Source organism: Myotis myotis, unplaced genomic scaffold, assembly GCF_014108235.1.
Source record: "Myotis myotis isolate mMyoMyo1 unplaced genomic scaffold, mMyoMyo1.p scaffold_m19_p_16, whole genome shotgun sequence".
Classification (NCBI taxonomy): domain Eukaryota; kingdom Metazoa; phylum Chordata; class Mammalia; order Chiroptera; family Vespertilionidae; genus Myotis; species Myotis myotis.
The window spans coordinates 2,364,059-2,377,143 of NW_023416320.1; the positions used below are offsets into that span (position 1 = coordinate 2,364,059).

At 45.9% G+C, this 13,085-nt stretch overlaps 1 protein-coding gene across 1 annotated transcript in view; it reads right to left on the reverse strand.

Moving 5' to 3' along the window:
- KHDRBS3 (KH RNA binding domain containing, signal transduction associated 3) overlaps positions 1-12,989 on the reverse strand; it is a 276,012-nt gene extending 263,023 nt beyond the window's left edge. Inside the window, exons 1-2 of the mRNA XM_036337605.1 lie at positions 12,912-12,989; positions 2,287-2,500 (exon numbers count right to left, since the gene is read on the reverse strand). The gene's annotated coding sequence lies outside the window, so the exon portion shown is untranslated. The remainder of the gene's footprint in view (positions 1-2,286; positions 2,501-12,911) is intronic.
- Between the last annotated feature and the right edge of the window lie 96 nt (positions 12,990-13,085).

A 13,085-nucleotide genomic window follows, 5' to 3' on the forward strand; every position in this document is an offset into this window, starting at 1 on the left:
CAGGCCCACTGCAAGCAGGGGTTGAAATGGGCTTGCACAGTTGGGCATGCTCTGCCCTCAGCATGAGAAGACTATATGCTGACAAGTTCATGGGTCCAAGGACGATGGGACCCGTGCAGCAGACCTTGACCCAGCCAGCAGGTAGAGGCGCCCAGTCCTGCCCAGCCTGAATCAGCTGGTCCCCAGCTGATGCACAGACAAAAGGACTAAAATAGGTGCCTATCTCTGGATCAGCAGCAGTAGTTGGCTGATCCAACGCTCACCCTGCAAACATATATACAGTATCAGTGACGCCAACTAAAAATGCATTAGAAGGATCCTGGGCTTTGAAGGAGTTCATTTGAGTCTTAGTTTAAGCATTTAGTTACTTTGGGGCCCTCATGAAAATGATTAAAATTCTCTGACACATTATTTCCTGAACTCTGAAATAAAAGTGATAATATTTACTTATAGGGGGATACTATGGACTGAACTGATCCCCCCAAAAAACAAGTCATGGAAGCCCTACCCCTCGGTATGCCTGCATTTGGAGATGGAGCCTCGAAGGAGGAAATTGTTCAGTAAGGACATAAGGTTGGGGTCCTGCTCACATAGGATGAGTGTTCTGACAAGAGGCACCAAAGCATCTCTCTCCCCTCTCCCCACCTGCCCCCAAGCCACCCTGTGAGGATAGCATGAGAAGGTGACTGCCTACATCTGCTAATCTTGGACCTCACAGCCTCCAGAACTGAGAAATACATTTCTATTGTTTAAGCCACCCTGTCTATGGTGTCTGGTGATAGCGGCCTGAGCAGACTAGTACAGAGAAATTCAGAATGTTATATTAATTGCCTAGCACACAATGGGGCTGAGATTGCAAACCTCTAGCCAGAGAGTTGGGAAAAAAGTAGGTCATTCCTACACTGAAAATAAGTAATGTTAGAAATGCATTTTCCTCTAATATGGTCCTAAAACCTTGGTTTTTAGCTGGGCACAAGACACTCAGAAGAAAAACTACACCTCCCAGATTTCTTTGCAGCTAATTTGGTTTGGCTATGTGACAAAGGTATGCCCAAGAAGATGGAAGGGCCATATACAACTCCTGGGACATGTCCTTAAAGAGAGAGGACATCCTTCCCCCACTTCCTCATTCTTACTGGCTGGAATGTGGACATGAGGGCTGGAGCTCAAGCAACCAGTTTGGAATAGGAATCCACACGCCATGCACAGCAGAAAGGAGGCAGAAGGAGCCTAGGGTCTGACATCATGGTACCAGGCCTGGACCACCTGCTATGGACTCCATAATGTAAGAGACAAATAAACTACTAACAGGAGTGAGCCACTGATTGCGGGCAGCCCTGCTCAGCACCACTTGGGAGCTTATTAGCAATTCTAATTCATTCCCAGGACAGACCTCCTGAACCAGAATCTCTGGGACCAAGGAATCTGTGTTCCCACAAGCCGCCCCCGGGATTCTTCGCTTGCTAACCCTGGAGAGGTACTGATGCAAAGATTTCCACCACACCCGCCTCGCCCGGTGACTGACAGAACGCTCCGAAAGAGCAGGTTCTGTCCAGGACTTGGCAGATGATATAAAGGCAGGAAGGATGGCAAAGCCAATAACTGACAATGTCAAGATTTAAAATGGTTTTGACAGAGTGGAACACTGGACCAAAGCCAAGCAGATGGATGTAATGGGGATGTATAAAAAGCAAATCAAAATGTTCTTTTTTTATTGAAGGAAATATAAAATGTTCTACTCTTTGCCTTTCTTAAATTAAAAAGAAGAAATGTAAAATTACATATTTCAAAATACAGCAAATAAAGCTATAAATCAATGCCAATGGTGGCTAGTAAGAGGGACGAAGGAAAGAGAGAGGATCAGGAAAGAGGATGAAAGCAAAACCCAAAGTAACAAAGAGCTAGAGAGTCCAGGATGGAAAAGGAGAATGGAGGCCCCAGCCCAGGATCCATCTGAAGGGACTAAGATGACCTCTGCCACTGGAGGTCCTCAGGATAAGGAGTCAGGTTACACTGAGGCCTACTCTGAGCCAGGCACTGTGTTATGTGTTATGCAAATGTATCTTTGTTTCTCAGATGCAAAGACTGAAGCGCAGAGAGGCTGAGTAAGTTACCCAAGGCCACACAGGCAACACAGGTGGAAGCAGGATATGAACCTGGGTGGCTAGAGTTCAGGGCTGTGACCCTCAGCCACCCTGTGCACTCTACCCTGAGGTGCTGTCCACTCTTGTGACAGATCAGCTTCTCCTGATGGAAAGCCTGGCATAAAAATAGGGAAATCCATACCTCCTATTACTGTAAGTGCAGAGGTAGGGTGGGTCCTGGTGTAGCAGGATTATCAGCTCAAAGGCGTGGTCACAGATACAAGTTCTGTCCATTCCCGGCTGCCAGGTCCCCAGCATCCAGCTTCATCCGAAGGCCGGCTGTGCTCCTAGTTCCACTGTGCTTCTTCCCCACCGCCAGGAAGGGAGAGCAGCCTTTACCCCAAACACAGAATGTCCTGGAATACAGAGTCCGTAACTCAGTGTTACTGTGCCGATCTGGGCACATGACCATTCCCAGACAACAGGGGTCCTTCCTCGGGAATGCCGCGAGCTAACTGTGAGAGACGAGTCAGGGCCGAACCCTGGAAGCGGGGATGGCATCACCAGACCAGGGCTTTGTGGTACCCCAGGACTAACAGGCTCCACTATCAGTTGTGACTCTCCCTTTTTTCTTCTGAAGCAAATCAAGTTCCCTCATTTGTTTGAGTCCTAGCAAAATAATAAATACTGAGAAAACTCATAAAAGATTCCTTAGAAGTACCTTGGGGATAAAACCATAAACGCCTCTTTCCTACTCTTCAGCGGCCTTCCTGACCTGCAGAGGCATCCCAGGGGAAGATTCCCTGGGGCAGCAACCCACAGGCTTCCCTTGACAGGTTCGATGATCTTCTGTCAGGGGAGGCCAGCGTGTGCTGATGCGAGCAGGTGCCGGAGGAGGAGGCAAGTCCAGCATTTGTGGCACGTCTAGGTGCCTAGAATGACGTGTCCTACTTTATTACTTACCTATTTTAATCATTATGAGGAGACTAGAGGCCCAGTGCACAAATTCGTGCATGGGTGGGGGCGATTGGGGCCAATCGGGTCGGCCAGCTGGTGGGAGGGACTGCAGGAGGTTGGCTAGACACGGGAGGTTGGCTGTGGGAGTGCACTGACTACCAGGGGGCAGCTCCTGAGTTGAGCATCTGCCTCCTAGTGGTCAGTGCACATCATAGCGACTGGTTGACTGGTTGGTTCGTCGTTCAGTCATTCTATATAGAGAGATAATAATATTAACCCCATTTTACAGATAACAGAGCCAAGGCTCAGCATTGCTGTGCAATTGGCTCAGGGTCATTCAGCTTGTCAAGGGACAGAGGTGGGTTTCAAACTCAAGTCTATCTAATGCTTCCCCAGTTCTTTCCCCCGCACCACACTGACCCGATCCAGGATCATTATTATCATCAAACCTTTTGACTGCAATTTCCTGGCTACTTCTTACCTGCTCTCTGGCCCATGTTGATTGAGAGAACTACTTACTCTCAGCTTGTAATGGACTTTATCAAATTGTCTAAGTATTGAACAGGTACTATGTGCCAAGAACGGTATGCATACAATCTGTTTATCCTGCCAATAACCCTGTGATACTGTTTATTATGCAGAATGCTTTGGTTGCTACTGACAGACTCCCACATAAACTATGAGCCAATGGCCACCTCCATGATTCCTTTCTGGTTATGACCCTGTCTAGACTTAACTGCAAGTATCTTGAATTTATCTGGCTTCAATGGGAAAGCCACATTTGGAATCTTTTTTCCCTGGAGCCATTTTGTCCAATTTAAAAGATATAACCGGTGCCCCCTTAATCAATCCAGGAGTTTTAAAAGAGGAATCACACCTTCTATTGGTCCTTGTCACAAGGCTGAATGTTAACCAGCCTTTGTCACTGAAAGATGTTTTTTCTTTTATTGTTTGCAAATCAGAATCGGTTACAGCCTCTAGCCCTGTGAATTGTCAATTTTCTGGACATTTCTACTTTCTACCATCTCTCCAAAATGGACAGTGTTTTGCTAAACTCGATTTTCTCTAGTAGTGCTTCATTAAGTATAGACCGTTGCATCTTGGGAATGTAACATACTGTTCATAGCCTCTTTGCCTAAAATCACAAGCTCATTCAGTACATATCTGTTTTCCCAGTGGCCACAGGTGACAGTTTTACCAAATGCATCACAACTCGATAACATGGGTTGCCTTTATCTACCCTTTAATAACGTATTTTTTGCTTCCTACTCCCAACCCGAGTTAATGTCCCATAATTTAGGTTTTCTGTTATGGCAACACCTCAATTACAGATCCCAACTGTTGTATCATCAGCCTCGCCTAATTAATGCTGGGGTAACAACAAAGGAACCCCACATCTTTACAAAAGGCAAGATTGATTCCCTGCTGTGGCCATGGCCTTTGACAGGCTGTGATTTGCTTCACGTTCTCTTTATTCAAGGACTCGGATTGAAGTCCTATCCAGTATCTGAGACATGCCAGCTGGTGGCAAAAGAAAAACGGAGCCATGTGCCTCTGCTTAGAAATGGCACATACTCCTGGTCACGTGCCATCGACCAAGCAAGTCACATGGTCAAAGCCGACTTCCATACCCTTCTCTCTCAGGGAAGGGCAGCACAGAGACCCACATGAAGGCAGCAGATATTTGTGAGCAAACGAAACAATCCACGCAGCCGTATGCTGGTAAATGAATAAAAGCCCTGATTTGTAGCACTTGCCAATTTCCATGGTGTAAACACTTCCACAATCGCCAATTTCAAGCTACCAATGAGATGTCACGGAATGCAGAGTCAGGAAGAGGTGTGTGTGGTCAGCTCTTGTCAGCCGGTGTGAGCAGGCTACAGCATAGCACTGAGCCCACCGCATTTTAACTCAATCAGTTACTAAACATAAATTGAGCAATACCTGTTCAACAGTATGAATATGAAATTTTGCTGTGACTAGAGCAAGAGAGGTTTGACTCAGCATCAACCTGCCTTAAGCCTAAACTAGGATTTGAGGTCGGAGTGAGGAGGACTTAGACAACCCAAAATTAAGTCTTCACATTATTTGCTATTCCTGTATTCATTGGCAAATTCAAGTGGAGAGTAAGAATGTGAGATTAAAATAAAAATCATCTTTGCCTCTATAAATAAGATTCAGCCCCAGGTTCCTCCTTTGCAGAAATTCTTATTAAGGACTTGGCTCCCCTCCCAGAAAAATAAGGTAGAGATCATTTAAAACCCTTTAATTCCAAATTATTCCTGATGGGAGTTATTTGTGAGTATACCTACTTTTTAATGTTTACCATATTAACTTTTTTTTTTCCAGTAAAAATGAGCTTAAAATATCCATGATCTTGGAACTAGCTCTTACATACACAAGTTGCCTTTTTTTCAAAGAGCGCTCTTTGCGCACATTGACATCACCACTGTAGTGACATTGAGCAGGTCGCTTACATGCCCTGAATTTGCTTTCTCATCTTCGAGATAATTCCTTATTCCTTGCTGCTCTTTCTAACCGTGCAAGGCCGTTATGAGGCTTGAATACCTGGCATATACAGGGCACCTAGCAGAGTACCTTGCACACGGTGGTGACTCAGTAAATACTCCTTCCTGTGCATTAACTTGGAAACTAATAAGGGACTCCCATGATTATCACCGAGGCTTGGAGCTGGCGGGTTTGTCCCTATCTAACATAGTGCGGGCTTCATTCATAGCCTCAGCCTCGGAGCATTTGGCAGGAGCAATTTGGCGGTTGAGTGTAAGGACTCTGACAGGAGTGACTTTTGCAGCTCCCCTACACGCATGGATTTTATCACAATTTAACCAACCTCACCTCTCTGGCTGTGACTGCATTGTGTCTCTTGGCCTCTAGCTTGGTTCAAATTGTCAGCCCAACAGAAAGACCCGATGGTTGGCCCCAGGGCACGCTCCTGGCCTGCAGGGGTGGACCCAGGCCCCACCCTGGGGAGAACGGAAAGCTCACCTAGCCATGCTGCAGTCCTTCATGCTGATTCTCACATAAAATATCAATAGGAAATTCCATTTCTACAGTCATTCTGGAGGAGCTGAGGGCCATTCGGACACAGACGCCTGGCCTAGCGCTGCAGCCACATTAAGGTCACAGAGAGATCGTGACGACTCAGAAAAAACAGCCTACTACCTTCCTGGGGACCACTCGCTCCTCCCTCAGGCCCTGAAATGGTCAAGGTTACTATTTCTGACATCTTAGAGCGCTTTGACGTAAAGCATAATGGTGAGGAAGATGTTGATATTGATCATGACAAGAGCAAAAATGAAGAAAGTCGCCTGAGGCTCTGCCCCCAGCTGTCCGGTAATGGGCATGTAGGTTTGTATGTGTGTGTGGCTCAGTGATCTGTATGTGTATGTATTAGTTCCTCCTGGTGGCTTTTTTAAAACTATCAGCTTCTGGAACTGTGTGACAGTGACTTACTATGTGTATATAAAGGCCATCGAAGACTTGGAATAAAACTACTTGATTGGGGGGCTCCGAAATTAGGAATTTAACCCTACTGGTATGTATGAGCAGGTCCACAAATATGGGGGTGTTAATATGGACATATCATTTACTTTTCTAGTTAACCCATTGAAGAAAGCTTGCTCCTATAACAAATTACCTCCCAGATTTTCATTTATTTCTTGCTTAGATAACAGTCCAAGTCAACTGTGTCTACATGGAGGTCAGCTTTCTTTCCAGAGTGACCCAGGGCTACAGGCTGATGACACTCCTTCCTGGACAAGGGAGCCATGGACTCACCTACTGAAGATGCTTCCCCAGCACTCTGGAAACCCTTGAGCAGCCAACCTAACTTCCTGGCACCTCTTCTGAAAGAGCAAGGAGGGAAAAGAAACGGGGGTGGGGGGGCGGTCGATAAAAGCTTCATTCACTGGGACATCCTGGTATATTGCATTGTCTGCAATGGATGAGCCAGCTGTCATCTCCAGGTTTTAGTGGATAAGTGTCTATCAAAGAGGATCTGGAGAACACCTTCCTACATAAAATGGCATGAATAAGCTGAAAAAAGCATAAGTTTTATTGTTTAAAAAATCAGGTAATAGTTTTTCTAAAATTTGTAATTAGTGGGGTTTTTTGTTTTTTAATAAATTTTTATTGATTTCAGAGAGGAAGGGAGAGGGAGAGATAGAAACATCAATGATGAGCCCTAGTGGGTTTGGCTCAGTGAATAGATCATCAGCCTACAGACTGAAGGGTCCCAGGTTCAATTCCTGTCAAGGGCACATGCTCAAATTGCGAGGGGGTTGGGGGGGAGCGTGCAGGAGGTGACCAATAGATGATTCTCTCCTCATTGATGTTTCTATCTCTCTCTCCCTTCCTCTCTGAAATTAAAAAAAATTTTTTCTTTAAGAAACATCAATGAGGAGAGAGAATCATTGATCAGCTGCCTCCTGCACACTCTCCACAGGGGATTGAGCCCACAACCCGGGCATGTGCCCTGACTGGGAATCAAATAGTGACTTCCTGATTCATAGATCAATGCTCAACCACTGAGCCACGCCGGCCGGGCTGTAATTAGTGTTTAATACATTCGTTGAATCCAGCCTTTTGAATCATGCCTGGAACTTAGATGCTCTATTGTTGTTTATTAGAATAAACACATGAATGGTAGTGATATCAGTTTACTGAGCACTCTGAAATATGCACTTAGGTGAACTTGCAATCAAATCTGACTTGGCCAAATCTTTAGATAAAACTTTGTACAATAATATCCATTGGAGTTTCTCAGATGATAACTGGTAAGCATTCAATAAATATTGACTTGTATTATCAGAGGTATAATCAGGATCACTTAAATTGCCAAGGTAGACAGAGATGTGCCTGGTATATGTCACTTAGCATTGCTACATGTTTATGCAGGTTGGGTACTATATAGCCCCAGAGAGACACCAGGTAAATAGCTCCCCCTAGGGTTGTGCAGTTCACAGCCTGCAGACAGCTTGCTAATTTCAATGCACTGGTTTTCACAGGTGATTCACCATGTTCATCCCCAGGACTGAGTGAGCGGGTCTGGTTAACTGCGTGTGCGGGCTCTCTCTTCCTCACTTCTTCCTCATTCCCCACCTCCCCCTACAAGCTGATGCTCTGGGCAAAGATGTTGCCCTTCCCAGAGAGTGCCCTCCAGTCAAGGGGGTGCTTCCAACTCTGCCTGAGCTCTGCCTCAAACTCCAAGCGCCTCCTGTGATCCTGGAGCAACGAGTCGCTCGAGACCAGAACTGAATGTTCTTCCCCTTTTTCTAATGAGGCCCTTTTGCAAACATACCTGGCTCTCTTCTGACCCCACTTTTTAAGGTTTGCCTTTTAAATGCCAAGATTCGCCTTAGCTAAGCTGACAATGTCACGAATTCAAATACATTTCCCTTTACTAGCCTCCAAAAAGGCGTCAGCTGGGTCCTTCGTGTTCCAAAGGCCAATTTTAAACATCCTAGCTTTACGGGCCCAACCTTTGTATTCTAAAATTAAGGAACCATCATTTCAGTTATGGAAAAATAATTATAAAAAGAAAAGAAAAACACGGCCCTCATTCACCTGACTTGTGCATACTCACTGCATGTAACGCAGTCCTATTTCTTCCTGTTGAAGCAACAGGGGCCCTGGTATTTCTGATACAAAGTAGAAGACCATGGTCTTGAGAAAACAGGGGTGGACACTAACAAACGTGAGTCACCAGCAGGAGCAAAATACCTGCCATGATAGTCTATTTCCAAATTAGGTGAACTTGTAATCAAACCTGACTTAGCCAACAACTAAAAGTGTGACCCTGGCCCAGTCCGGTTCCCACCTTAAGCTTTAGTTTCCTTATCTGAACCAATGCCAACAGTATAGGGTTGATGGGGGATTGATTAACTGAGCTAATGAATGGAATGTATTAAGTTCCCGATATGTGGTAGGTCTTTCATACCTCATCTCCACCCTTTCATTCATTCGTTATTTCAAGTACCTACCTACTACCGGCATAATACTAGGGTATCGCCTTATGAGAATCAAAGAAATGTAATAGCTTTGTTCCTTCATGGAGCTTATAATATATTCATTCATTCAATAAACGAGTACTGAGCGTCCACCTTGTGCCAGACGACCTGGTAGGTGTTGGAGTTACAAACATGAATAAAATAAGCCAAGGCCCCAGCCTTCCAGGAGCTCACATTCCAGTGGAGAAGATAAGACATGTAAATACATGCTACCACTTCAGAGTAAGCAAGCATTGCTTGATCTTTTTTCAAAGACTCCTCTTTACATAATTGTCCCCTATTCTGGGAACAACATCAGATACATCTGCCAATTATCTCATCTCTAGCATGTGAAAAGTCTCTCATTCTAGGCCCCCAGGAGCAGTGAAGAAACGACCACCTCTTCTTCCCTGGACCTCCTGCCTCTTACTCTGCTCAGGACCGCATGCTATTGCCAGAGCCTTCTTCCATAGCATGAGTGTGACATGGAATTCCAGGTGCATTTTAGAGCAGTCCAAGATTTATGGAGAACTTGTAACTTGCCAGAAAATCTTAAGTTCGGAGTTATAAGCAAGGTTAAGTCTGCTCCTAACAACTTTATGAAATAGGCAGGGTACCCACGCAGCCAATTCAATGGCTGGTTGTTCAGTAGTGTTGCGGTTCTGAGGAAGGTGCTGGAAATGCAAAGTGGAGGCAGCATGATTCCCGCCATTAAAGAGTTTTACAGTCTGACAGAGAAGGCAAATAAATCAAACTTCAACAGAATGGGTAATAAGTGCTGTGTTGGACCATAAGATGTTAGAATCGGGGCAGCTAATCTATACATGGATGTTCAGAGCAGCTTTCTGTAGGTGACATGCGTATAAATCACAGAGCACAAAGTCTTCGAGGAACAGTGCCCCAAGCAAGGTGTACCCGTTAATAATGCGGATTTTTTTCAATAGACGGAGTTACACATATGTGGATATATATGCGATTTGATATGTATGCTATTTTGTTGTATTGACAGCAAGCTTCAAAACTTCACGTGTCATATTTTCTGAAGGTGTTAACATCATAGATATTTTTATGCTTAAAACTGTCGAATTTCGTGCCAAAAAAAGAGCATATGTGGGAAGTTTTAATTCATTACTTTATTTTGAAGAAAAGTGCTTCTGAAAGTTGTTGTATACTTCGGGAAGCTTATGGTGAACATGCTCCATCTCAAGATACTTGTGAATGCTGGTTTAAACGCTTTAAAAGTGATGATTTCAATGTGAAAGACAAAGAACGGCCCTGACTGGTTTGGCTCGGTGGATAGAGAGTCGGCCTGCGGACTGAAGGGTCCCAGGTTCGATTCCGGTCGGAGGCATGTACCTTGGTTGCGGGCACATCCCCAGTGTGGGGTGTGCAGGAGGCAGCTGATCGATGTTTCTCATCAATGTTTCTAACTCTCTATCCCTCTCCCTTCCTCTCTGTAAAAATCAATAAAATATATTTAAAAAACAAAAAAGACAAAGAACGTCCAGGTCAACCGAAAAAGTTTGAAGACCAACAATGACAAACATTATTGGATGAAGATGCGTGTCAAACTCAAAAACAACTTGCAGAAAGATTAAACGTTGCTCAGCAAACAATTTCTGATCGTTTACAATAGGAAAGATTTATAGGAAGGAAAATGGGTGCCACATCAACTGAACGAAAGACAAATGGAAAACCGAAATCATCAGTCAAATGTTGCTTCAACAGCACGAAAGAAAGTCTTTTTTGCATTGAATTGTGACTGGTGATGAAAAGTGGATTTATTATGAGAATTCCAAATGCACAAAATCATGGGTTGATCCAGGTCAACCATCAACATCGACTGCAAGGCCAAATCGCTTCGGAAAGAAGACAATGCTCTGCGTTTGGTGGGATCAGGAAGGCGTGGTGTGTTATGAGCTTCTAAAACCAGGTGAAACCATTAATACTGATCGCTACTGACAACAAATAATCGATTTGAACCACGCTTTGTTTGTAAAACGACCAAAATGGGCCAGAAGACATGGCAAAGTAATTTTGCTTCATGCTAACGCACCAACACACACTTCAAAGCCAGTTAAAGACACGTTAAAAGAACTTGCCTGGGAAGTATGAACCCACCCGCCGTATTCACCAGACCTTGCTCCTTCAGATGACCACTTGTTCTGATCGATGGCACACTTGCTGTCTGAGCAGCACTTCAAAATGTACAAAGAGGTGGAAAACTGGGTCTCTGAATGGTTTGCCTCAAAATGAGAAAAGTTCTATTGGGACGGTATCCACAAATTACCTGAAAGATGGGGGAAATGTGTAGCTAGCGATGGACATTACTTTGAATAAAGAGCTTGATGTTTCTCTTGAAATTATCGTGTTTTCTTTGATTACAAAACCCACCATTATTAACCGGTACACCTAGTATAGACCAAAGCACGGGAAAAGGGACTATTTCACTGCAGCTGAGTAGATCCAGCAAGACTTTTTGGAAGAGATTACATTTTAGCTGAAACTTGGATCAAGTCAATGAATTCATGGAAAGAACCCGGGAAACAGAAGGGCATGTGTGAGGAATGGGTGGGGTCCTTGACCTGCATCAGGTTTAGATTCGGGGCCACAAGACAGGGAGGGAGACAGACATATTAACACAAATCTAGAGTGAAGCAGCGCCACCGCACTGGAGAACTGCTGGGAGGAGTGATGGGCAGCTAAGTTCGAAGAGCTGAGCACCAGTCTGAGGAATGACTCGGTCACCAGGGCACCTGCATCCTACCGTGGCTGCACAGCCTTGAGGTCTGGAAAGACATTCCTGCCTGCTCAGTGGACACGGCATGTAGGCCGTGACTATAGGGTTAAGCCTCGGACTGCCTGTTGGCAAAGTCACAAACAAGTCCCAGCGTAGAGGGCACAGTCCTCTTAGCATAATTAGGCTTGACCTTATGAGGCTCCTTAGATCTTATCTGGGAAGCTAATGGGCTGAGGGAGGTGCAGCAAGTGCTGCCAAAACAAGTGAAATTCACAAGAACAGTATAACTATGGTAACCACTACCTTGTTTACCTCGGACTATAAAATAAAGGCTCAGCTTGCCTCCGTGTCCCTGGACCCCAGCAATGGCATCCACCTAGGTTCACTGATTTAATCTCTCCCCACTAGCTAGATATTTGCACATTCTTGTCCCTGTGTTTAAACGTTAACCAAAACTTTAGAGCAAACTTCCACCCTACGGGAACTTTGGAAAAGCGCCATCTGTTCCTTGTTCAGATGCCAATGAAGAAAGAAGCCAATCAACTGCCTTTGGGGAGTTGCCCCAGGGCTGCCCGGCTCTGAGGGACCTATCCAAACTTCTGCAGGAATGGGGGGGGGGGGGGGGCTGAAAAAGATGCGCAGGGAGCAAAGGGAGCTCGGAGGGCTCCTGGGTTTCCCTTCTCCAGAGGCAGGGCCAGGTGAGACAGTACCGAGCTGGAAGCCTGGGTCTCGGCCCACCACCTGACAGTGACCGAGTCATTCATTTAACCTGTGCAATCTCTCTGCGCCCTGTGTCCCCACTGGTGGAGTAAGGAGGCTGTGGGCTCCACATAGGGTCTACCCGGTGCCAGTGAGGCGTTTTCCACCTTCTCTTTCAATCTTACCAAGCTCCGTGGCAGATTTTACTGGGCCCCTTCTACTCAAGACTTGGAGTTCAGAGTGTTTCACTAACATGTCCAAGGTCACGCGGCCGCAGGGCCGGGCCACAGGGCAATACGAGGTTGACTGCCGCGGCCCTGGTTGGACAACGGTAAACCTCCCCTACACTGGGGACCCGGGTTCCCATCCCTCAACTACCCCACCGCCCCCTCCTCCTTCTCCCTACGCTCCCGGGCAACGCACCCTCTCGCCACCAGCGCTCGGCCGCAGAGGAAAGGCTCTCATTCTACCTCGGGACATTTCTCACGCAGCTCTCCCGCCGACCTGCCCCGCCCACGGCGCCCTCGCACAGGATTGGTCCAACTCAGGGAAGCGACCAGGAGGCCCCGGTGACCTACACCCCAATCCCCCGCCAGC